We start from the raw sequence: 27,567 nt of genomic DNA on the forward strand, positions 1-27,567 counted from the left end.
CCTACCTCAGCTGAGTCTAGTGGACAATTTGTTCTCAACTCAAGTCTTACAAACTTTGAAGCTCTAAAATCTGTGCTTCCTGGTGAGTCAAAGGCTACATACTTTATTACCCAAAGCAGACAGATCTGCATAGTTAACTCTTTTTTGAGAGACTCCTATATGAAGTCTGCCATGGCAGTGTCCTCCTGCAGGTGTGTGGGTTCAGAAGCACATCAAATCACTTTTACCTTTAAGGAACTGAGACTAGTATTAGTGAAGTCAACTAATCAAGGCCATCCTTCTGGTTTTCCTAACTTCCCTAATGTTTAAAAATCCTTCACTGTTTCTCTCTAAACTACAGGATAAAATTCAACCTTCCTAGTATATTCTACATCAGAGGTGGGTAGATGTTTTCTGTAAAGGATCACACAGTAAATATTAAGTCTGTGGTTTCTGTCCACTCCTCAATTTTGCAGTAAAGAATGAGGAAGTGGTCATGAACACTATGCAAAAGAATGGCTGTGTTTCAATAAAGCTTTATTTACAAAAACAAGCAGGAAGCCAGGTTTGACTTGAGGACCACAGTTTCCCTCCTCCTACAGTTATTTTATTTATTTATTTATTTTTGCAATTTTTGGCCGGGGCTGAACCCACCACCTCTGGCATATGGAGCCGGAGCCCTACTCCTTTGAGCCACAGGTGCTGCCCCCCCTCCTACAGTTCTTTAAAAACTGAGTACTGCCTTCCATTTTCAAGTGCTGCTATACCCCAAATTATATGCTCCCTCCAGTCACCCTGAAGTTCTTGCACTTTCTAAACTCCCATGTTCTTTTATTCCTCTGAGCTGCTGCATTTGTGATTTCAACCAATGTGCTGTGGTACACTGGTTAGGTGTGCTGTAAAAAATTTTAAAGATCATTAATTAAATAAATTAGTTTTGAAAGAAGTTCAAAGTACAGTATGTATATTCTTTTTTTTTTACTCTTTTTTTTTGATCAACATAATTTAGGTGTGCTGTGGAAATTTAACTATAGGTTCAAATGTGAGATAAAAAAGGTTGAAAAACTGCTGTATGTAGACTACACCTTTTATTTGTGAGCTTTTCTTCATTCCTCCTCTCTCTGCTGTCAAGTTAGCAAACTTCTGTGGATAGCAGACCACTCCCTAGGAACTACTAGCAACACTTATCCAATTGTATCGTAATTATTCACAATGAACCTGTAATCAACCAAAGCTGTGATCACAGGTTATGGATCACAGCACCTCAAAGAACATACTTGCTTGTTAAATAGCTCCAGCCCATGCTCTTTCTTCTGCATCCCTTTATAGTTCATTAATCGTACCCTGGTGTGGTGTGTATGTTTTCCCTTCACATTTCATTTGGCTACTAGGAGTCTCAGAGCCAACATAGAGAGTTTATGTTAGTGATCGTGAAAGTTGTAATGCATGCTCCTCTCCTTTACCCTAGGCTACCCCATGGTCTATCATGTTTCCTATAGATTTAATATTTTGTTTGCATTTTGCTACTTTATTGTAGGCGTTTCTTAAAAGCCACTTCAAATCTCTGTATAACAAAGAGGCAGGATTGGATCATTCATTTATCCACAAATAAATCATTATTTCCCATTGACCACTTCTTGTACTTTCTCAAAGTAGAAACATTCTGTGCACTTCTGCTTAGAACCCAGCAGTGTACCTTGAACATTTACAACAAGATTATTTCCAGAATAATTGTGAACTAAAATGAATGATGATATTGGCCAGAAGAGAAACACAAACAGTGAAATTCTATTTGTCTTTATTGAATTTTGTACCATCTATGGTACATCTAGACTAGGGAAAGAAACTGTACCCAAAATAAGCTCTAATAACTTGAACTTGCTTTCAAAATGCCATAACTCCAGGACAGCTGTTGTCACCGGGAGTTCTATGAATGAGCTTCTGTCAATAGCTATTAAAGTGTAAATAATGAAATTTGCCAATTTGAGACTCACTACATATTATTAAACTCAGCAGTAATGGCAGTGATTGCGTAGAATTTAGACCAATAAAAATGTTTTTGAGGAAAAGCATATATATTTTTTCTGTCTGACATGGGTTGTCTGGCATGTGGTGATTTAATTCAAAGGAATTCAAACTGTTTTCTAAAGATCTGTTATGATTAGGCTAGATGTGTCACTGTGATCTACTCTCAAACAGATGTTAGCTTTTGCTTGCCTATTGGCTTCTGTTTCACTGAAAAAAAAAAGAAAAGAAAAGAAAAGATCACAACTAGATCAGTACTTTCCTTGTTATAATTTGCTTCTTTCTTTCCTCCTATTACTGAGACATAGACAGCAGTCCTGACAACACAGTGCTCCAGTAAGCCTGGTTCCATCTGAACCAGAGAGTGGAATCAATTGCCATCCTTTTATATAACTGTTGCATCTAAAGAAACCTTTTGAAACATGCAGGTACGAACCCTGCTGATCTTCCCCACTGACCACATTGAACCTTTGTGAGATTCTCATACTTTCAAGCTGTAATGGTTTAATGGATATAGCTGAGGATCCCAAACTCTTTTTTTGATTACTTGTTTGTTTATTTGTTTTTTAGAGCTGGGTCTCACTATGTTGCTGAGGTTGGTCACAAACTCCTGAGCTTAAGAGATCCTCCCACCTCCCAGCTTTCCACATCCTAGGATTACAGATCCCAGCCACTGCACCCAGCCTTAAGCTCTTAATATCCCCCGGGGGATAACTAAAATTGGGCTGTAATAAACATCTCTGGTTAGTGTTGGGGGGTACCCTCACCTGACCCCAAGACCCTTTCTCGCTGTCCTTTCTCCACTGGCATCTAAGGGAATGTAACGTGCACAATATGGGCTTTCTTTCCTCTTGGCAAATCCTGAATGGAGCTGAGGGGAATAGTTACAAAACAGAAAATTGACTATGATGGAACACTCTTTGGTGCTACATCTGATATGATTAACAATTTATTTTGGCAACAGCCGGGATGGGTTTCATATGGTTTTTCTGAATTCAGCAGGACTCCTGCCAGCAGAATCAGGAACACTAAGAAATAATCCAGGCTGAGAGAGAGAGAAAAAAAATATATGCCATCTTGCAAAGTGTTTCATAGCGTTGACTCGGTGATCTGGAAACCAGCCATTCTCAATCCCTCTGTTTCCAACTGCTCTTCAACTATAGTCTTACCAGGCTTGGGCTGATGGAGGGGCTTGTAACTAAAGGGGTAGATGGCCTAGAGGAGAAAGCATGGAGAGGAGGGAGATGAAAGATGTGGCAGCCAAACATTTTAACTAACAAATACCCTTATGTGTGTGAATGTTCTGTCTCAGTCGCCATCTTTAAGAAGCACAATCGCTACATATTATGGACTTTCAGAGCTAACTGCTCTTACAGGAATTTACTTCCAAGCTGAAGGGAAGGCTGATCTGCTGTAGAGGAGTGTTTATTTCCCAGAGCTGATTGTTTCCACCCATCATCTGTACAGAAGGATTTTCACTAGCATAATGTTCTTGGGGTTTATTTATTTTTTAAAATGTTTATTATTATTATTATTATTTCTGACAGAGTCTTGCTCTGTTGCTTTATTTGCACCAAACTCCTGGGCTCAAGAGATCCTCCCAACTCAGCCTCCCAAGTAGTTGGGACTACATGCACATGTCACTACACTCAGCTAATGTCCTTGTGTTTCCTCAGCTTTTCATCCCTTTTTCAGTTTGAAAAGAGGAACTGGGCCACTCATTCCTGAGCTCTCTCCTCTTCTCTTTCTCCAGGGAGTGAGTCCACCTGCAGAGAGTGTAGACCTCCACTGCTGTCAGACCAGCACGGGCTGCAAAGAGGGGTGGTCGTAGTGGAATATGTGTCTAGAGTAGAAAGTCCACTTGTTTATCCCTAAAAGCCATATTTTTAAATATCAGAACGTATTGAGAAGCCTCTGACTTGTGGTAGTCAGCCACGTCCATAATGTTAACAGCATCAACAATGAATGAATGAATGATGTTTGGTTTCTCCAGCTGCCTAACTTCTTATTTATTCCTCAACTGGTTCAGAACATAGGCAAGAAAAAGTAGTGTTAACTGTTGGTCCCTCCATGGTTGGAATGAGCTCCAATACTCATGTTGAAATTGAATCCCCAATGTGGCAGTATTGAGAAGTGGGGTCTTTAAGAGGTGGTTGGGGGCAGGTGACTTGAGTGTGCACTGGGCTGGGAAGGGGAAGAGGTGGGCCGGAGCCCTCCTCACACTTCCCCATGAGTTTTCTTATCAACTCCAGCATCATGATTATCTCCCTGATACTATTTCTTCATGCACCAATTGTTTAAAGACTATGAGGTGTATCAGGATGTTGTACAGGTGATCTTCTCTGTGATTTTGGGGTTTTCTTGCACCCAAAAACGTTTGAGCTCATCATCTTTGAAATCTTAGGAGTATTAAATAGCCGCTCCCATTATTTTCACTGGACAATGAACCTGTGTATAATTCTGCTGACCCTGGTTTTCATGGTGCCTTTCTACATTGGGTATTTTGTTGTAAGCAACATCCAAGTATTGCACAAAAAACGATTAGTTCTTCCTCTCTCTTATGGTTGAGCTTTATGTATTTCTTCTGGAAACTAGGAGATCCATTTCCCATTCCCAGCCCCAAACATGGGATCTTATCCGCAGAACAGGTCATCAGCCAAGAGGGTGTGATTGGGGTGACTCTGAAGTCTCTCCTTTCTGGATTTGGTGCTGTCAACTGTCCATACGCATCCTGCTTCCTCAGGAATATACAGATATTCTAGCCCTGGAATGGTGACTGCTTCAAACCACTGATATGATCTAAGCAAAAAGAAAAGGATGACAGTGGCACAAAGACCTATGTTCCAGAAAGGGGAAGTGCACAACAAACCATCAGCATTCCCGGGAATGATAAGAAGCACTACTACATCAGCACCAGGGAGTGAAAATCTTGCTCTTATTCAATAGGAAGTGGATGCTTTGGAAGAACTAAGGAGGCAGCTTTTTCTGGAAACTGCTGACCTATATGCTTCCAAGGAGAGAATAGAATACTCCAAAACTTTCAAGGTGAAATATTTTAATTTGGGGATCACTTTTTCTCCATATACTGTGTTTGAAAAATTTTCACAGCAACCATCAATATCGTTTTTGATAAAGTTGGGAAAACTGACCCTGTCACAAGAGGCATTGAGATCACTGAATTACCTGGGAATCCAAGCTGATGTGCAGTTTTGGTCCCAACCATTTCCTTCATCCTTGTTAGAATAATCATTGTCACATTCATCAGAGGGTTATTGATCACTCTTACCATGTTCTTTTATGCCATCTCTGGCAGTAAGTCTTCTAATGTCATTGTCCTACTGTTAGCACAGATAATGGGCATGCACTCTGATCTGAATGAATATGCCCCTAGAATACCGCATGATGGTCACACAAGTCCTGGGAGAACTGCAGTTCAACTTCTCTCACCATTGGTTTGGTGCGATCTTCCTGGTCTCTAGCATACTTTCCCTCTATTTGGTTCACAAACAGGTGCCAGAGAAGCATATGGCACCTCGAACCCACACCTACTGCAGACTGTGAGAAGCCAGTGGTGTCAGTACTTGGGTATAAGAGGTGGGGGATAAAGGAGGGGACCAAGGCCTAATATTTTTTAAACAATGCTAGGGTAGCATATTTTACCCTCCAGCATACTCCTTCCTCAGACGACATGTGAACGGAAGTAACAGCTAGAACAGGAAAGGGAGAAGTAGCTCAAGGCAGCATTCAGCAGAGAGAATCCTGTGTGGATTTGAGGCTGATGTAGTTCAGACCAGGGGAAGGGGCAGAAGAGCCAAGAAACTAGTGTGGGGGGGCAATACACTGGAACTCTGGGGCAGGAGGCATCTATGGGAGCTGGGCCAAACACAGAGGATTTCTGTTTTAAGTCAAGGTTCACATGGAAAAGGTTCTGGCTTTCCCTTGAGATTGTCATTAAAAATCAGAGATTACAACAACAAAAAAAAAAAAAAAAAGAAGAAGAAGAAGTGATTGGATCGTGAGGGCTGTGCTCTGCTCTCCTGAGTAGTTCAACCCATTCATGGACTAATGGGTTAGTGGGTTAATGTGTTATCATGGGAACAGAACTGGTGAGTTAGCACATAAGAGGAGACACCTGGGCTAGCACAATCAGCTCTCTCACAGGAGACAGCTGTGCCTCTGTGGGATTCTTTAGAGTCCCATCAACAGGAAGACTCTCCTCAGACCAGGACCCTCAACCTTGAAATACAATTGCCCCTGCCCCACAAAAATCTCAGCAGGTACTAAGCCAGAAGGTTTTACCTGATAGAAAATACCTTTTCACATTGTTTTCTACTTTCCTTCCAGGATGATCAATAGAATAACATTCCCTTCACCTTGCTCTTGGATTAAAAGAAACATCTTGGTATTCAGCTTTGGAATTACATAGGCCAGTGGCCCTCAGCACCAGTAAGACTGTGATGTGGACATCCTTTGGCTCTTACATTTTTCTATAGCTCTTGCACACTCTTCTTCATTCAGCCAGAGGTCCAAGACTGATCTACACATGCTGTACTTGTCAGGATTGCAGTGTAGATTGTCAGGATCATATTGGGTTATATAAAAAGGTCTAAGCTGGGTGTGGTCTGCATGCACACCTGTAGTCCTAGCTACTCCAGAGACTGAGCTGGGAGGACCAAGAGAACACAGGGGCTTGACCCTGCAGTGCCCTTGGTCATGCCTGTAATTAGTTGCTGCACTCCAGCCTGGACAACCTCATCAGACTCTATTTCCTATCTCTTAAAAAAATGGCGGGGGCGGGGGGGAGTCCAGAGCAGTGGCTTACACTTATGCTTATAATCCTAGCACTTTGAGAGCCCAAGGAAGAGTTCAAGACTGGCCTGAGTGACATAGTGAGACCTTGTCTTTACAAAAAATATGAAAATTAGCTGGGCATGGCAGTGTATACCTGCTGTCCCAGCTACTCGGGAAGCTGAGGCAGGAGAATCACTTGAGCCCAGGAGATTGAGGTTGCTTTGAGCTATGATGATGCCATAGCACTTTAGCCCCTTCCCCCAAAAAGGGTAGAAAAAATTTTAAAACAAATATATAAGAACTTCTATATCTGGATAGCAGTTAGATGGACTTGAAATTGGCAGTGAGACTCTGTGCTTTGATCTTTAATTGAGAGATCAGCCAAGAAGGGCATGGCCACAATTAAATTAAATATTTAAACTAGAAAGAAGGGGCTAGAAGCCAGGAAGGAAAGGATGGCTTTCAAGCCCCTCGATCTGCAGCTAAGAAGTCTGTAAGTCAGCATTTGTGGTAAGAATACAGTTGAGATTTTTCAATGTCAGTGAGATACCAATAAATAAGGTCATTTGTCCATGACTATCATATATCATCAATACAGTATGGCCCTGACTTTAATTTTCCCAAAGCGATTTCACCGACATTATCACATCAGAGGCTTGTGCTGAGCAGCAGATGATGTCGATGCCCAGAGGAGCAGAGGAACCTGCTCAAATCTCCCAGCTCTCACGTGTTAGACTCAGGTGCAAACTGAAGGAATTCAGGAACTGCTACCCCCAAATATGATGCTTTGTAATGCTGATCACTTTGAACTGAGGGCACTTTGGAGAACAGTAGATACAGGCAGAGGTTTTCTCCAAACTTCCTAAACATAGATCCTCCAAGAGGCACTCAATTGTTAGGAATCCCCTTCCCAGAAATCTCATCAACCAGGGAATATTAACTCAGATTATAAGAAAGGAAACTAGAGGTTGACTCCAGCCCAGACTGTCAGAGACTGTCTACCTGTATAACAAGACAACCTGTCACAATACATTTCCTCCCCTCATTTGTATCTTCAATACTCCCCAAGAAGCCCCAAGACCCTATTCCTTTCTATAGCCCAGGATGCTTTGTAAGCTTCATTCATCCGAACATTCTCTGAGTCTCATATTTTATGGGACTTCCATGTGTATATATGTAATTAAATATGGTATATTCCCTGTTAATCTGTCTTGGGTTGATTTAATTTGTACCCAGCCAAGGAACTTAGAGGGATGAAAGGAAGCCATTTTTCACTCTCCTACAAAACCTATGTTTTCTGACTCAAAGTACAGTGGTCCTTTTACTCTTTTGCCACTGCCTCTAAGCCTAAGTAATTGAGAATATACTGATACTGTGATATTATTTAAAAGAAGTAGGTAAAGTAGCTGGGCTTGACAGACATTCTCACTGAACATATCATGGACAACACAATAGATTTCACTCCATGATTTGAAAGGTGAGTGACATTTCTTTGGTGCTCTAATGCATAATGATAAAGAAAATGGCACAGATATAAGTTGGCGTGATGGTGGTGTCATGTTGTTAGAAAGGTATTAAGGCCCACTTCATAAATCTTTGTCTTTCACTTTTTCAAATTATACTGCTGGGGATTTATCTGTGTTGTGCATAAGCAGATGAAACCTGATATGAGTCACATTCCATTTTAGCTACATTTAAAGGGGCATCAGGACACTGACACCCCCCACCCTCACCACCAAAATGGAATCCTAGTGCTATAAGGTACAAAGAAGGTATTTGAGAGCATTCCTTTTCTTAAGTAAAGAATTGTTCACCTAAATACTAGTGAAAAAATGAATGAGATTTGGGATGATATTGAATAGGTGGGGAACTGGAAAACAATTTGATATAGAGAAGAAGAGGTCCAGACTTAGGTAGCAGAATGTCAGCAAGTAGCCACAGCTAACACTGAAATAATCCCACATCTGTCTTCTGTTATCCTGAGCCTTCTACCCTCTCTCCCATAATGCCTGAGGCTCTCATCTCTACCTATCCCTCATTGTCTTATTGTCCACACATCCTGGACAAAGTCTAAGTCTACCTGGATGCCTCTAAAACTCATGTACTAGCACCATCTCCACATGGGAGTAAAGACAGGAGCTTCCACAGGGGCAATAACAGCTCTTTGAAATGCACACAACTCTCAATGCTTCCTAAAGTCCTTTTGTGTATATTACAGTAGAACCATAGCTGACCACCTCCCTCCAATGACCACTCCTTAAACTGACCTAATTTTCAAAGACCAGACGTGCACTACCTGTACGTATCAGTACAGCAGACTTAGCTCCTTATTGACCAACTCTGAATGTTGACCAGCTTTTTATAGTCCCTTGGGTGGTCAACTTACAGAAGTTCTACTGTATTTTATTTGATGTTCACAATTGCTCCAGAAGGTAGGCAAGGAAGATACTGACCTCATTTTATAGATATGAAAGTTGAGGTTCTCAGAAGTTAAGCTAATAAGCGGCAGAGCCACCACCATCTGCCACATCTTTAGGAGATTTCCTTCTCAACAGCAATTCGTAAACTTCTGTACCAATGGCTTTTAAATAGCCATGGGAGTAACTCCACACGGATGATAAAACAAATTCCCCTCATTGTAAAGCAGTATTTTTAAAAACCCATAAAATTATATTAAGTCTATTGAAGCTAATACTGTATTCAAATGCAATAAAGTAACTATATAAATGCTTTGCTTAAAAGGACAGCACCCTAATTAAGAAGACTGTTAAAAGGACGGAGCATATGAATACATCTATTACACAGGATTTACTAGGACCCATTTTACCCACAGCAGTAAAGTGGGACCAGCTGTTGCTTGGAACATGGAAACAGCCTTCTAAAGTAGAAACTGGATACTGTAGCAATTCTTATTAAAAATGGAGGTGCCTCAATATTTCCTTAACCCCATCTTCCTCTGTGTTCCATTCAAGATGTATTTCATAGCATTTTCTGGGCCCCAGGTTCCACCATTGTGGGGAGGCTGTCTTTGAAGACCCCTTTTGTGCTTGAATTTGCAGGGCTAAGGACTCTTTGAAGCTTCCCCTCTTTCCTTTTCTGTAAAATGGCATCCTTCTTTGAAATGAGTATTTTTGGTTTTGATGGCTACAAATCCAAGGGACTCTTGGTCTCCCAATGTCTGCTCCTTTTCTACATTCCTTGAGTGGGAGGGACTCATAAAGTGTTCTTCTTTTGTTTACTCAACTTTCAATGCCTCTAACTTTGTCTGACATCTGCCTAATTGCCAATGGTTGTGGACTCTTGTGGGTCTGCCCTGTTAGAGAAGCATCTTGTCCACACAGTGTGCTAACAAGTACACTGGTGGAATTTTATGCCTTTCCTCTCTAGGACATTAGGATGTTGGATCAAAAAGGTAGAAGATAGGTCTGCTCTGGGACCAAGTGTCACGGTAGTAAAGGCTGAGTATTACAATCTGTGCAGCAAGACAAGGCTCCATGCACACCTGCTTTAAGAAGCGATTCCCCATTTGGCCCATTGTCACTAGTTTCCCTGGGGGAGTCATCACAGCACATAGCAATCCAGTTTGTTCTATGGTGTCCCCTTTGTTGCTTTCTGGGTGAAGGGCATTTTTCCTCTGGTCATATCACATGTGGTTGTGTGGGTGTAGAAAGGGAGTCACTGACTGGCTTCATGCTTGGGGTGCAATATTAGGCCCAGCACAGGAAAAAGAAAATCATTACAGATATCTCAAGCAGCAAGAGATTGGCTTAATCCAGGATATTAAGTACTTACAAATTTTTGTGAGAGAAGGAGGAGTAGAAATCAGCTCTTGGTCCTTTGTTTTCAAGATTAATCACTGTAGCTACAGGCTGCAGAGGTCAGAAAAGCTGCAGCTACTGTCACCTGGGTTCCAGACAGTGGTGACCAGGACATGGAGCTGGAGTCTGGCCATAGCTACTCACTTTTGTTGACAACTGTTTTTCTATTGTCACAGCTATTGGAAAACAGTCTCCTTCTGTCTTCTGAATAGTATGAAAGTACATTTCATTGGCAGAACTTAAACCCAACCCGGATCCCTGACTGCCTTCTAGACCCTAGGAGGGGACATAAATGAAGATAGGAGTAGATACCTTGTGTCAACAGATAATATCTAGCATGGGGGTATTTTGTGGCCTTTTCCTCTGCCCCCCACACTCCACAGGAGGATAGGGTGAGATTCCGTCCTTTACAAAATGGTGGCCTCCAACTGAAATCCATTGCCATAAATTCTAGCTAAAAAGCTGAGACCTCCTGAGGAAAGATCCAAAAGTGATGTGTTTCAAAATTTTAAAACTGTATAGGCCCTACTCAGTCACTTGGGTAGCTTGCCTATCTCAAAGGTGGTTTGATGGTCCTTGGCAATGTTCCCCATGGTGCAGGCAAAGAGACAGGATTCAGAACCATGAGACTAGGGTTTGAGTCTCACCTCCACCTCTTTCTAGCTGTTCATTTACTATTTCTGAGCCTTGGTTTCTCATTCAAACCATGAAAATGGTATTATTAAAACCCAGGGGAATAGTGGATTTGCAAACTATAAAGGTTGTTGTGGAAATGGGGAGTGCTATGGATCATTGGATAAGTGTTGGCAGCATCTCTGACCAAAAATGGCTCTCAGTCTAAGAAAGTCTCATTGTCCAAGGATATGCCCCCTCTCTAGGGCAGCCTGGGTCCAATGAGTAGGGAAGAGGGAGAGAGATCTAAAAAAAAAAATTTCCAGGCCCCTTGGCTCATTCGGGGCAAACCTGAAGGTCCCCCCCCCAGCTCTTGAGCTTCTCTAGGATCAAATGAGGATTCTGTTGGAACTTCACCACAGTTCAAGTTCCCCCTCTGCCCCTCCTTCATCCCTCACCCTTCACAGATGTTGATCCAGAGGGCACTCTCCCCCCCAAATCCTCCTACACACAAATCTCTGTCTGCCTGTTTCCTGGGAAACCTAAACATCAACATTGGTTTAGCAGAAATGGAACTTACTAAAAGATGCTAAGTAACTCAGAAATTCTAGGAAGGTCAGTGAACCAGAAGCGGAGAATGTGTTCTTAGAAACAGAGCCCCAGCTTACTCCATAAGGCAGTGCCCTGGGAAATCTACAGAGGAAGGTAGGACTCAGGAAGTGGAGGAAATCTTTAGGAAGGATATTCAAAGGTGTTGGAACCAGAAAGAAAGAAAGAAAGAAAGAGAGAAAGAGACAGAAAGTCAGAGAGAGAGAAAAAGAAAGAACAGATGCATCATAGACACATTATCGTGATGTTAGTTATGGAAATTAATGAGTCTTTGAAAATAGCATAATTGTATTTTGTTAGGAGTCTTTCTGGGGCATCATGTTAACCCATAGCTAACTTACCAGATCAGTGGAGATTTTGGTTGGAGAGCCTTGGGGGCATCATGTTAACCCATAGCTAACTTACCAGATCAGTGGAGGTTTTGGTTGGAGAGCCTTGTACTGACTGCCCGTGGAAGAACATACGAAGCTGAAAGTCTAGACCAAGAATAGACAAGCCATAAATAATCAAAAAGCTAATTCTAAATATTCAGTTTCCCTAAGGTTCAGAATTAACTCTTTCTTTCCTGTTCAAATACTGTTCTTAGTTGATCTCAGTCAACCCCATGGCTTAAATACTATCTCCTGTGATCGGAAATGCTCCATTTATAGCTCAGTCTTTACCTCTCCACTGAGCAGGCTTCAGATTCATATATACATACATCTCCACTTCCATACCTAAAAGGCATTAATTAAACTAAAATAGAAGTCTTGACTGTGCCCCCAAGTCTACCCTCTCCCCACTCTTTCATTTCAGTAAGTCATACTGCTCTGAGTCATTCTGGGTGTCCGTGCTCCCTACATGTGGTCAATTGGCTCTACCTGAAAAGATGGCTGAAATCCATTCACTTTTCTCTATCTACATTATGACCTCCTCATTCACCAGGCACCATCACCTCACATTTAAACTATTACAACCTCACCCTGCATGAATTCCCTACTTTCACTTCCTCATTTAATCCATCCTGTACTAAGAAAATCATGTCATCCACTTTTTACACTAAGTGGACTTGGAATAAAATTTAAATTCTCATCAACTTGTGATTCAGCACTTCAGCCCTTGGGTCCTCCCACGTCTCTGACCTCAGTCTTATATGGTGCCCTCTCTGTCCACAATGCTGTTCTTAGTCCATTTGGTGTTGCTATAAAGCAGTGATTTTCGACTGGTGTGCCATGGCACACCGTTGTGCCTTGAGAAGGTCTTAGGTGTGCAGGGAAAAGTTTTAAAGATTATTAGTTAAATTATTTTCAAAAGAAGTTCAAAGCATAGTTTAAGTATACTTGTTTTTTGCCCTTTTTGTTGATCATCATAATTTGAGTGAGCTGTGGAATTTTAACTATAGGTTCAAGTGTGACAAGAGATTAAAAAAAAAAACACTTCCCTAAAGGAATATCTGGGGTTGGGTAATTTGTACAGAAAAGAGGTTGATTTGGCTCATAGTTCTATAGGCTGTACCAAAAGCCTGGCACACCCAGCTGCTTCTGGTGAGGGCCTCACAGAGCTTTTCCTCCTAGAGGAAGGCAGAGCGGAGCTGGCATGTGCAGAGATCACACGGCAAGGGAGAGAGGAGGGAGTTGCTAGGCTTTTGGGTAATTAGTGGAGCAAGAACTCACTCACTAGTGAGAATGGCATCAAACCATTCACAGACCCAGACACCTCCCACAAGTCTCCACCTCCAACACTGAGGATCTAATTTCAACAAGAGGTTTGGGGAGTCAAACATCCAATCCATAACATGTTCTCATCATAGGGCCTCCCTATGCTCAAAGGTGCTGCCTCTAGATTTTGCATGGCTAACTTCTTCTTCAAATCAAGCTTCAACTAGAAGATCCCTCTCTGGAGAGATCTCACTAATCACCTAATCTAAAAGAGCCATGTTCCCTCTGAATCACTCTGAACAGATACAGTAGGTAGAACCTCGTAGTTGACCACCTCCCTACATTTTTTTTTTTTTTTTGAGACAGAGGCTCACTATGTCACCCTTGGTAGAGTGCTTGGCATCACAACTCATAGCAACCTCAAACTCTTGGGCTTAAGCGATTCTCTTGCCTCAGCCTCCAAAGTAGCTGGAACTATAGGCCCCTGCCACAATGTCTGGCTATTTTTTTGTTGTTGTTCCAGTTGTCATTGTTGTTTTAGGAAGCCCAGGCTGGGATTAAACCAGCCAGCCCTGATGTATGCAGCCGGCACCCTACCCACTGAGCACAGGCACCTCCAATCACCTCCCTACATTGACCACCTCCTTAACTGCATCTATCAGGACAGTTGTGTTGACCATCCCAATATATTGACTGTAGTCCCTTAGGTGGTCAATTTACAAGTTCTGCTGTATTTTCTTTATAGCCTTTTCTACTATCTGAAGTTATGTGATTGTTGATTTATTGTCCTTCTCCACTGAAATACAAGCTTATTGAAAACCCCAACTTTGTCTTATTCATACTGCAATCCGAATGTCAGAAATGATGCCTGGAATATAGTAGACATTCCATAAATAATATTTATACATGAATTACCCTCTCTTGTCTACAGAAATTCACAGCAGGGATTTTTATCTTGGGTTTATAGGTACCTATCAGGTCCATGATTCAGGGGGGTTGTGAAATTAGATGAGAAAAAAATGATATGTTTGTTTATTTATTTATTTTTATTGTTTGAGAATCATTGAGGGTACAGAGAATTAGGTTACACTGATTGCATTTGCTAAAGAAAGTCCCTCTTATAATTGTGCCCTGCCCCCAAGAGATGTGCCATACACTGTGGCCAATATGTTTATTTTTACTAACTCCTAACTGAATTCAAAGCATTGTAGTACTAACAGTACATATGACTTTATTATCAACACAAGTCATAGCTAGTCTCACATCATGTTGCATTGTATCAGATATCTCTGAGTATTGTTTATGTGCATTACTACTTCAAAATCATGGTAGTTATTGGGCTCACTGATAGATTGAGTACTCAGAGTATTCTACCATGAAAAAAACTAATTTAATTATTTAAAAAATTAAATTTGAAAAAGCAACAATATAACTGTTACATTAATTGATTTCCATTGTAATCCTATAGATTTTATTTAATGTATTTTAAAACATTAGCCTGATGGGAGTCCAGGGGCCTCACCAGATCATGAATAGGACACTTTAAAATAAAAGGTTAAGTACAGAGCTGTACTGTCCAATACAGGAGCCACTAGCCACATGTGGTTATTTAAATTTTACTTTAAATTAATTAAATTAAACTAAATTAAAAATTCAGATCCTTAGCAGCACTACCCACATTTCAAGTGTTCAGTAACCACATATGGCTGCTGGCTGCCATGGTGGATGGCAGAGACATTGCAGAAAAGTCGTATTGGATAGAGCTGGGCTGGAGCTTAGTACTTAATTTATGATTTGTCTTTTCACTGCCACACTTTGTGCCTATACCACCCCTAATATTGTTGACTATATATTCAAACAGTGATATTAAGGGGGCCAACTGACTTTCTCTCAAAGTTCTCTCTGTTTTCCTTTCAACATTTAAACCTCTGCTCTGTGTCTAGTCTCTGCCTCCCCCATGGCTCAGAGAGCTGAGCCAGGCAGAAAAGTGGGGCAATGCAGTCCCTCCTTCACATCCTTTGCAGCTCCCCATCTTGATCCCAACCAGAAGATAGAACTAAGAATAATTAATAATCAGGTGAAGAAGTCAGAATGGACAATGGAAGCCACTGGCTCTGTCTTCTCGAGAGCCCTGCCCTGGCCCTAGAGGGAAGAATAGCTATGCTGGAGGAGGCTATGGGCCTCCACTCTAAGCTGGGCCTGACCAGGAATCCTGGCTAGATATCAGAGAGTCCAGAGTGCCAGGGAGGGCTGTGGTGGGGCTGAGTCAGCAGGGAGGACTGTGAGCCCTGTCCAAGCCAGGAAAGAGCAGACCACAAGGTCCCCAGCTGCAGGGAACTTCCTCAGATCAACCAGAGTTAGTGGCAGCTCAACTCTCCCCCCACCAATGCCAGCTAGTTCACAGCAATGGATGAACACAACTCCAGAGGCCTTTCTCTCCTTCACTGGCCTAAAGACCTTGACTCTTCCCTGTGCTCTGATGCCATCTTGTAGAGGAACAGGAAGAATGGCATAAATTGGAAAAACTGACTCATCCAAAATGGACTGTTTACTAGAATAGCCTGAGTCTATCATATTGGACTAAAATTCAGTTCTACCAACACTTCTCATGAGTTAGTGGTTTAGGGGGCTAGGGCACATTTAAGGTCCATGGATAAGTTATAAAAAGTAAAGAAGCTACACTTTCTTTGCACATCAGAGCCTGCTGTTGAGTAAGCCTGAGACTGTACTCTCCATGACTTGACTGGGCAAAGTATGGCCTAAGACATCTCCTTGTACTGGTGAATGAGTTTCTTGTAAGACCTCCTCCGCTAAGGGGTGGGGGGTTATCAACTATTGGAGTAGTATTCCAATGTCCCTGTACTCTTCCCACCTTCCTTTGCTCCTATGACAAGATAGCCCAGTAGCTCTTGGCCTTCCAGTCCCTGGACACTGCTTCTGCCAACCCTCCTGTGTGATGCTGGACACTGATGGGGCCAGTGTCCTGTTTTTCCAAAACAGGCGAAGCAAAGTACTTTGTCTACAGGTGCTGGTGGTACAGGTGCAGACGACCCTTGACGTCTCCCTTCTCCTTTCTGTCAGTGGTGAATGTGTGCATGCGTCTGTGAGTGTGTGCCCACATACGTGTGTGGGGAAAGACTAGAGAAGCTGAAAATTTAGATCCATTTCTCTCCCAGGCAGAATACCACTGGCTTTCTTTCCAAGTTGAACTCATTAGGAGATGAAAAATAAATTTAATTGGCTAATACTTTTAATTTTTTTTTTTGCATGTGATTTCTCTGTATTCTGCTTTGTACTAGTTTTAATACTGTCTCCCCCAAATTCATGTCCATCAGGAATCTCAGAATGTGACCTTATTGGGAAATAAGGGTCTTTTCAGATACCATTAGTTAAGACAGGGTTATACTGGGTTAGAATTCCCTAAATTCAGTATGACCAGTATCCTCATTTTAGGGGAGAGGACACGCACATGCAGATACACACACAGGTACAGTACACAAAAATACACACATATGTAGACTATGTGTGACAACAGAGGCTGAGAATGCAGTGATGCCACCACAAGCCAAGGAATGCCAGCAACTATCAGAAGCTAAGAAGAAACAAGGAAGGATTTCCCTCGTTTCAAAGGGAGCATGATTTCAGATTTTTAGCTCCAGAAACGTAAGGCAATAAATTTCTGTTGTTTCAAGGCACCCAGTGTGGGGAACTTTGCTATAACAGGCCTGGGAAACTGACACATACTTACAGGAAGTCAGAATGTTATAACATTTTAAAAAGCCCAGGCTGAATGGGAATACCAGCCTTCACTAAAAACACCCCCTAAGGTTTAAAGAGACCCAAGTGGAAAGTCTAGAGCAACTGTTACTAAAAGCCCCAGCTTTCCTCTGCCCTGTTCTCTAGTTCAAGAGACCCTTTAATCCAAACACATTCTGTTTCCCCTCCTTTGTTCCTCTCTCTACTCTCTTCTTTGACAGAAGGACCCAAAACATGGTCCCTGGCCAACTCCCCACCAGCGGCCCTGTTGGAGAATGAAATTCTTTACTTCCCTTTCATTGTTTTTCACATTTATTTGACTACAGGCTGCTTCCTTCTCTCAGAATCTCTCAGCAGAAGGGGAAGAAGAAGGGCTCTGAATACCACCCAAAAAACATTTCTAAACAACCATCACCATCTTCATGGTCTGCAGAAAATATGTACTTTTTTTCCTCCTTTGAAGGAATAATTTGATTAATGAAACAGTTACCTAGAACACAAGACTTCCAGAAACCTCTGCAGATTCACTGAGTGACCACTCACACTCCAGCCCTGTCATTTATTACTCACCCACAGAACATCACAGGTTGGTTTTTTTCTAACTGTATATCTAAGAAAGGACCCAGTCAGAGGAAGAGAAGAGACTAAGAACTAAATACTTCAGAAGGAAGCTTCTCCCCTTCTTTTCTTTCCCTTCCCAATTTTTGACACTATCACAAATATCATTAATTAGGTGCTGTGGTACAAAGATATATCTAATGCATAATGTTTTCCTAAGAAAATGTTGTATTATAGCAGCTTTACAATCAAGGCCATTACTTGGACTAAAAAGGAAGATGTGAAATATAGAACATAAACTTTCCTTAGAGATTTAAAAAGGAAGATAAAAATGTGGACATCCCTAGGAACTCTGTTAATGTTCCTTTTTAATAACATGATTTATATTACTTTTTTAAAAAGAATATTTTTAACTTCCTACCTCCCTTCATATTTTTAAATTTTTTTAAAGGCTGTGGAGACTCTTAGTTAGGTCTTGGGGAGACATAGTAATTAGAGACATAAGAATAGCTAGCGCAGTATCACATGGAAAATGTCTCAACTGTGGTCATCACGACATGGGTTTGGGAATATGCCACCTCATTCCACAAGACAAAGTTGGGAGAAAATATCTTAGTCATAGGGATGAAGAACTGAATTCCCAGGAAAACGTAAAACACATGCTCCAATCGACATCTTTGAAGATGTCCCATTTATCTTAGGCCAGGTACTGTTTACAGAACCCTGAGTTGTCTATCTCCACTTGAAATGAGAGACACAGAATAAATAACTTTTGGTGAATGAGATTCAGATTTTACTTTTTCCAAGTTTTTGGCTTCCTGGATTACTCATATGGAAAGCATTTTAAGGAGAAATTTCAGACTTGTTTACTATGATGAACAGACTTTAAGGTAGCTCCATGATCTTTGTCTCCTGGAATTTACATCCTTGTATAATTTGCTCACTTTGAGTGTTGTTAGGACTTAGACTCACTTCTAACCAACAGTATATGGAGAAACAGATGGTACATCACTCCAGAGATCACATCATGCAAGATTCTGTCTTGTTAGCAAATGTGCTCTAGAGTTCTACCCACCTTGATAGGTTTGAAGACTCAAGCTTCCCTGAGTCCTCCAGCGGCAAGGAACTGAATAATACCAATAAACCTAATGAGCTTGGAAATGCACTGCTCCCCTGTCGAACCTCCAGATGAACATCTATCCCTGGGTGACAAATTTATTGCAATCTTCTTACACCCAGCTAAGCTGTGCTGGGACTCTTGACCCACAGAAACAGTGAGGTAGTAAATGTGTGTTGTATTAAATTGTTAAGTTTGTGGTAGTTTGTTATGTAGCAATAATAAAAAAGAAATGCACTTACCTTTGCTAACTTATTTTTCTGATCTAGTACGCTTATACTGGGTTTCTCTCTCTAGATGTTTTGAAAGCTATTGGCTTTCGGTTGCTCTCATGATCAATGTACATTATGTCTACATATGCAAGGATATTCTTCTCCTTATGGTGGAAGTGACCTAGGCAACAACATCACTGAAAAGCCTTATATGAACAAAAGTATTTCCTGGTCTGACCATATTTCAAACCATCTTGTGATTTTAGCAGCAAATGATTCTCACATTCCTCCCAAGTGTGGATCTTGGCCTGAAAACTTTGCTTAAAACCTGGTCTGACTCACAGTGAGGCTATAAACTGATTAACTGGAGGACATGGTTAGCCCATATATATCTACTGAATATAGGCATGTCTTTTAACTTAAGAATTCTCTTCCTAGAAATGTATTTCAAGGATATAATCAGATAAGTGTCCAGAGAAGTATAACAAAGATGTGTATTATTTATAGCAGTGAAAAATTGAAAACAACCTAAATGAATCACCTAGGCAGTAGGTATGATAACTTAGATAGACTATCTGTGCCACGGAATACCATGCAGTCATTTAAAATTGTGTTATGGATGTATAATTTTTGGTCACAGGACAGTGTAAGAAAAATTTTAAGAAAGAATATGTAGGAGAATGTGTGATACATCCCCATTTATGGTATGTATGTAAAAAAATAACCATGTATAAATGTTGAAAATATTTACCTCTTACATGTTTACATAGATGGAGCTGGAATATATTCTTCTTAGCAAAGTATTTCAAGAATAGAAGAAGAAACATCCAATGTACTCAGCTCTACTATGAAATTATAGCCCAAGAAGAAGGGGAAAAGAGGGAAGGAGGAGAGGGAAGAAGGAAGGACAAGTAAAGGGAGGGTAAGTGATGGGAACTTACAAGGGTACATGTGAAATTTAGTAGGTGTAGAATATACATGTCTAAACACAATAACTACGAAAACGCTGTGAAGACTATGTCAAGCAGTTTGCTGAAATTATTTCAAATTGTATATAAAACCAGCACATTGTACCCCATGATTACATTAATGTACACAGCTATGATTTAATAAAAATTAAAAAAAACTGGATATATGTCAAATTATTAACAGTGATTATGTCTGAGTAGGAAAATCATAGATAATTCTGTATTTATTTATTTTTTGGTTATATCATCCAAGGCTTCTACAAGGTTCACACATAATGTTTGCAGTTTTAAAGTTTTTTTAAGTGACATTGCTTGTTTCTCTTTGGGTTGGGTCTTGCTGTTGGCCTGGAGACCCCATAGACCTGCTGCCTGATGCTGAAAATGTCATCTCAGCACTTCAGGTCTGCAACCTCCCACGTCCCTCCCCCAGAGAGTCTGCCACATGCATGGGTACCCAGTTGTCCCCCAGTCCCTGCCCAAGGTCACCCAACTGACTCATACTTCAGCAACCGCAGTGGATGGGAAGGATATGTTTTACCACAGCAACATGCTTGTATCAGTCCCAAAATGCTATACAACCTATACAACCTTCATCACCTCCAAACAACCGGATGTTAGTGATAGACATCACTTTGTAAAAATTTTACATGCTCAAAGAGTAAAAGCTATGAAAACACAACTGTTTTTCTTATAAATACACTCATCATCTATAGAAAACCCCTTACAAGAAAAGCACATGTGATGTATTTTTTAAATTCATTTAGAAAATAAAGTTGTGCTGTGTTTAACATGATTTTAGTGTTTGCTTTTATTTTCTTCTTCTAGACTCCTCCTAGAAGTACTGGAAGAGTGGAAAGGAATGCAGAGAGTGTGGGAGAGAGAGGTGAGGATGACCCAGAGAAAGAAGAGTGGAGTGGAAGTGTCCAGGAGTTTGTGGTGGCTGAGTGTCCACTGTGAGCCAGTTCCTGTGCCAGGTGCAGGGATACACTCCCCATTAATGAGAGAGTCATGGAAGAGGCTCAGAGAAGACCAGAAAGGACGCAGAGGAAGATTAGGGCAAAAAAGAATAAAGAAAATGGGCAGCAAATGGAGACATCCTAAGTCCATACCCCCTGGGGAGTCCCTGAATAGGAATGCTTTGTAAAGCAAGAAAAGGGGAAGGAAGAAGCCATAGAGAAGAGACTGTGCTGTGCTTTTTCCTGGTGATGGCAAATGGGAAAATCTGGTAGGTCAAATGTACAGGCTGCTGTGCTTGTTGAAATGGTACATAGGTCTGAAATTATGGAGGAATTAGGGTAAGGTGAGCATGAGGAGGAGATTGGCAAGAAGGAAAAGAATAGAGGACCTAAGTAGTAACCTAGCCTGAATGAGAAAGGGTTGGGGAAGACAATAATAATTCCTTTATATGATAGTGAAATCTTCTCTCTTGCTTTATTATAAGGAAAGATATGGATGTATGAATAATAGGGACTTTCCTCAGCTCTTTGTCAGGCCTCAAAGAAAATGGAAATCATTGAACAATCAGCCTTCACCAAGAGAAAGACAGGAGACCGAAGCACTTTGAGGTGAAGGCTCACGGAGACAACCATGTTTTGGGAATTAGGGGAAAACATTACAATATTTTTCTCAATGTCTTTGTACTGACAGAGCTTTCTCACTTTTGTAGTGCTCTGCTGTCAGCCAGTGTTAGCTACTCTTTGCCTCTGCCTCCATGGGTCATTCTATGGCTGCTTCCACTGGAAAAAACTATCTTAGAAACTGTATCCTCACTTCAAATTCCTGAGACAGAGGATCTGATCGGTTTAAATGGTCACAAATGTACCTGTTAGACCATGCCCTGGGTCATTATTCACCCAGAGATTGCTGTCATTCACATGCTTTCCTTTGTCCAGCCAGCAGGACCATATGGCATACAGCATGCCCACTCCCTTTGAAAGAGCCACATAGGATGGTTTGCCCTAGCAGGGAACTGTGAGAGCATGAGGAACCTGAAACTGTAACAAGGGGGTGTCACGAACTGTGAAGGAGCTGAGATTTTACCTTATTTGTAAGCTAGCAAGTTAGAAACTGCCAGGGGTTCATGGATCCTCACAGAAGACATGAAACTCCAGAGTCAGAGATAAAAGATGGTATATTACTTATAGCAATAGCACCTGCCAGAGTATTAGCACTTGTCAGCTTCTTGACCCCACTTCCCACAGGGTGATGAGAAAAGGGCCAAGTGACACCTGTACACACTGGGAGGTTATTGCAGAAGAATAACTTGAATTTAGGGAAACTGAATCTTTTATAATACCCATGTGATGGCAATAAACATTTTGCCCTTTGTGCTAGAGGGAAAAACTATCTTCATCTTATAAAGATGCTCACTACACAAATTTTTTTTTGGTTTGTTTTATATACAATTTGAAATATTTTCATCAAACTGGTTAACATAACCTTCATGGCATTTTCTTAGTTATTGTGTTAAGGCATTTATAGTCTACACTTAGTAAATTTCACATGTACCCTTGTAAGATGCACCATAGATGTGGTCCCACCAATTCACAAACATTCTTGATAAGATATTCCAGAGCAAAGGTAGTCAGTGTCTCTGCTTACAAGATATACAGAAACTATAAAGATCGGTGGAGAATTGTCTCCCAATAAGTTTCTTTTCCAATATACACCAAATGAAGACATGTTTGTTCTGAAATTGATTGACCAGATTCCAGAACTCAGAATAAAGAAAGTAGATGAGGTCAGTTTTCTTTGACTATAAAGTAGTCAAAGTTTAATCTTGATTTCCCTCTGATTTCTCCAAAATTCCTTCAAATGATTCCTGTCTCATTTGGTGCTTGAGTCAAGCCACTTCCTTCTACATTTCCTTCTTCAACCTGCTCAAAGTATATCACCTCCTCTGAGTCTTATTCTCCTTGACTCCTTGATCTCTTAATACTATTTATTTATTAAACATAAATCCATGATGCACTTAAAGCATTTTACTAATATTAACTCAATTTAATGTTTACAACAATGCTATAGGGTGGGTACTATTATTTTAATATCCATTCTTCAGTTGAGTTAAATGTGCCAGGTGATGGTTACTCTAATGAAATGCATGTACCTTTTTTGAAAATAAGCAGTCACAAATAAAGCTGTAAATGATTCCAGAAATGTTTAAAGAACTTGTGGGAAAACAAGAAGTGTAGCCACTCTGGTGGACAGTGTGCATCCCTTAATGACAGGAGGACATGCAGAGAAATGAGTCATTATGAGATTTTGTCATATAAACATCACCATGTGCACTTACACAAATCTAGGTGGGCTAACCTACTACACAAATCTAGGTGGGCTAACCTACTACACACCTACATTACATGGTCTAGCCCATTGCTCCTAGACTACAAACCTGTATAACACATTACTGTCTTGAATCCTGTAGGCAATTGTGACAAAATGGTCAATATCTGTGTATCTGAACATGAAAAGGTATGATAAAAATATGGTATAAAAGATAAAAAATGGCATACCTGTATAGGGCACTTGCCATGAAGGAGCTTGCTGGAGTGGAAGTTGCTCTGGGTGAGTCAGCGAGTGAGTGGGAGTGAATATAAAGGCCTAGGACATTCCTGTACACTCTGTATACTTTGTAAAACTGTACACTCATGCTATATTACATTTATTTTAAAATTAAGCAATGGCACTATGACCTTATAATGGCTATGACGCTGGTCAACAATAGGAATTTTTCAGCTATATGATAATCTTATGGGTCTACCATGGTGTGTGCTGTTCATTATCACCTAAAATGTCTTTATGCAGTGCATGAAGACTGGTCACCCTAACAATGCAGAGACTGGTCACCCCAATGCTGAATACAGCCTTCTGCTTTTGCAAGTCAAGTCACTTGAGGAAGATTTACAGAAAGAAACTATCAGTGTGGACCAGACTGTGACTGAAGTGTTCCGGCTAAGAGCTTATCAAGATTTCTATATGAATATGGTAGACCCTAAGGATGTGACCCTTGACCTAGTGGAATTAACTTTTAAGAATCAGTATATTGGCTGTAGGGATATGTGACGACTAAAGAAAAGTTTTATCAGTGCATGTGCTTATATTATCAAGAAGGTGGAATGTGGTGGCATCAGAGCACAGGCTGGTGAGCTATGGGCAAAGAATGAGAAGGTCATGTGTGGTTGTATTAGTGAAGATACCAGGGTGGTGTTCTGTTCGATGTCAGCTATGGTTTCCATATTTATTCAGATGAGCCGTGAATGTGGGATCTTGATGTTTACGGTACTGTTCCTAAGTGTTGATTATAACTGCCACTGGGGAGAATTTTCTGGTATTCTCAAGTTGGTTATCATTTTACAATGAGCTCCTGACATTCTCTAAAGATAAGTCATGATGCTAAAATGAATTAATATAAAGGTAGATAGATAAATTATATATGTGTGTATATATAGAGAAAAGATTATAAAGTCCATGAAATGCAATATAGTATTAATAAAAAAAAAATTGGCTGGGCATGGTGGCTCACGCCTATAATCCTAGCACTCTGGGAGGCTGAGGAGGATGGATTGCTCAAGCTCAAGCTCAGGCAGGTTCAAGACCAGCCTGAGCTAGAATGAGACTCCGTCTCTTAAAAAAAAAAAGTGCCATCCTAGGTGGCTCTTTGAGAGGGAGTGGGCATGCTGTATGTCATATGTCATATGGTTCTTCTGGCTGGATAAAGGGAAGCATATGAACTAAAGGCAATCTCTAGGTGAATAGTGACCCATGTCTAACAGGTATCTTTATAACGAACTGGACTGATCAGATCCTCTGTCTCAGGAATTTAAAGGCAGGGTATGGTTTGTCAGTTATACCAGTGGAAGCAGCCATGGAATGACCCATGGAGACAGAGGCAAAGAGTAATCAACACCAGCTGACAGCAGAGCACATAATGGTAGGACTATCAGGACAGAGAAGAATACCCCTTTGGAGAAAGGGAGCTAGTAGCAGCTCCTTCAAGCCTTCTCCCAGAATTCTCATATGTGGCTGGAATACAGGGAATTTCTAGAACTTCCTGGTGCAGATTCACTTTGAGCAAATGACTGGGTATTTTTCCACAGTGAAGACCATGTCTAGCTAGTTCACTGCTGTACCCTTAATGTCTAGCTTAGAGCCTATGGGAGCTAGTGTGTTGAATGAGTGTCTGGCTGCATGGATGGGAACCAGGAAGATTCATGGGTCTCTAAAGCAGGAAGGTGCCTCTAGACCAGAAATGACAGATGTAATGGCATCTTAAATCAAGGTTAAATCTATGTCTCAGTGCAAAAAGGGGAGAAATTAAACCCAGCATGTAAGACAATAGAAGAAAATAGACCCAAATGGGGAAAAAATAACAGCAGGGGACTCAAGAGAGAGGAAAAAAGATGATGAAGGCACACCAGAAGTTCCCCAGGTCACCCAGGATAAATGGAACATAAAGTAAAAGGCAATGGGGAAAACCAGCAGGCAGCCAGAAATGTCAGATGCTCCAGAGTGTTAGATTCTCTGTTTCTCAGAAGTTACTGGAGAACAAAGTAGAGAGAAGAATATCAGTAATGGTAATGCTTACCACTCATGGATAAAATTCTGCTCCCAGTAAGAGTATCGCTGCTTTGTGTTTATTATTTCATTCCAACACACTGTGAATTAGGTTCTATTATCATCACCACCACTTTACAAATGATAAAATTGAGTAACAGGGAGGTTAAGTACCTTCTCCAAAGTCACACAGCTTAGAGGTGGCAATGCTGAAGTTTGAACTGAGACAGTATGCTCAGTCTGTAATGCTTTCTCATCCTTCATCACCTTTCCTGTAGTAGGAGATGTCAGGGCAGCAGTCACATCCAAAAAAAAAAAAAAAAAAATCAATAATCTAAGAGTTTTTTTAAAAAGTATTTTTGTTACACAAAAGCCCTCTCAACCCCACTATTTATAGCCAGCTTGCATCCCCTCTGAAGCTCCTCCCATGTAGAAATTCTGGAGCTACCCTCTTCCTAAGGGTTAGCTGAGACCCTTAGGGTTGAAGGTAGAGACCCTTAGAAATGGAAAAAATGTAACTGTCCCCAAACTAGAATGATTCTTTAAAAACTAAATGTGGTAGGGAAAAAATTAAGTGTGTGTGTGTGTGTGTGTGTGGAGGGCCTGCTGTGCTGGATTAAAAATGATAAAAGAGACATTCCTACTTATACAATGTGTGAAACTTGACTTTAAAACAAAAACAGCAGGCGGTGCCTCTGGCTCAAAGGAGTTGGGCTCCGGCACCATATGCCGGAGGTGGCGGGTTCAAACCCAGCCCAGGTCAAAAATTGCAAAAAAAAAGAAACCCAGCTATAAAAGAGACTTGGAGAATTGTTATGAAATTACTATGATTATGGATTGGATGATTGATAATTGTAAGAAATGATTGCTAATTTTCTCAGGTCTGATAATGGTAAAGTGGTCATGTAGGAAACATTTCACGTTCTTAGGAGATGCCCACTAAAAATTTTTGGGACTGAAATGTCATAATTTCTGAAAATAATTTTCAAATGGTTCAGAAAGAAAAAGAGAAAGATTGATTGATTCGTGAATTAAATATGGCAAAATGTTAACAATTGAATGTGGTGGAGGCTAGACAGCTGTGCACTGAAATATTCTGTCAGGCTTTCTGCATGCAATTTTCATAATAAGAAGTTTGGGGAGAGAACGCCTAGAGTGAGGAGACAGTGATTGCTTACAGATTGGCCGAAGAAGGCCGGGAACTTGTCCAATGGGCAGGCCTTCAGGGTTGAGTTAAAAAGCTCAGCCCTGACCACATGGGATTGAATGCAAATACTTTCTCAATAAAACAGAAATTCAGAACTGGACCAAGGACTGGATGGGAGATCTGGCAAGCCAGTCCAAGAAAGATGGGCAGCTGTAGAGGTAATAAACTCACCCGAACTCATCTGTAAAGCTAAGAAGACCTGGCTTGCAGTCCATGCTGGAACACACACAGTCCAGGGAGTTTTTGTGACCAGCTGGAGTCTCTCTGTCACTCCATTGCTCACTTGTCTGGTGACCTTCGATAAGTCACTTAACCTCTCTGATAGTTCCTTCTACTAGTACCCAACTCCTGGAATTGTTAGTTGTGGAGATTAAATAAAACAGTGTATATAAGATGCTTCGCACAAAGTATGGCCCACAGCAGGCACTCAATAAACTTTGCTCTCATTTTATCCCCCCTTAGCCAAGGAAGGAGTAAAAGACAAAGCTTGTTTGCCACCAACTACAGCAGCAAAAACACCCCAACTTACATCTCCTGAAACTTTGTTTACAATTACATGTATGTTTGGGTTATTTAATTTCTTTCTTTTAAGTGGAATTGTGTGGCCCGGGGTTAGCAAGGATGCTAATGAAGTTAAACAGCGGAGGAGATTACACTGCAGCATGGAATATAAACATTGAGGTCTCTGCTTCAGTGTTTATCTTCAATGATACCTCCTCTCGCCT

The 27,567-nt window shown here is 40.9% G+C and overlaps 1 pseudogene; it reads left to right on the forward strand.

Moving 5' to 3' along the window:
* Nucleotides 1-4,233: 4,233 nt before the first annotated feature.
* LOC100957288 lies at nt 4,234-5,565 on the forward strand (annotated as a pseudogene).
* The last annotated feature ends 22,002 nt before the right edge of the window (nt 5,566-27,567 follow it).

The sequence above is a fragment of the Otolemur garnettii genome, unplaced genomic scaffold (genome assembly GCF_000181295.1).
Source record: "Otolemur garnettii isolate 467f Iridium unplaced genomic scaffold, OtoGar3 scaffold00214, whole genome shotgun sequence".
NCBI lineage: Eukaryota > Metazoa > Chordata > Mammalia > Primates > Galagidae > Otolemur > Otolemur garnettii.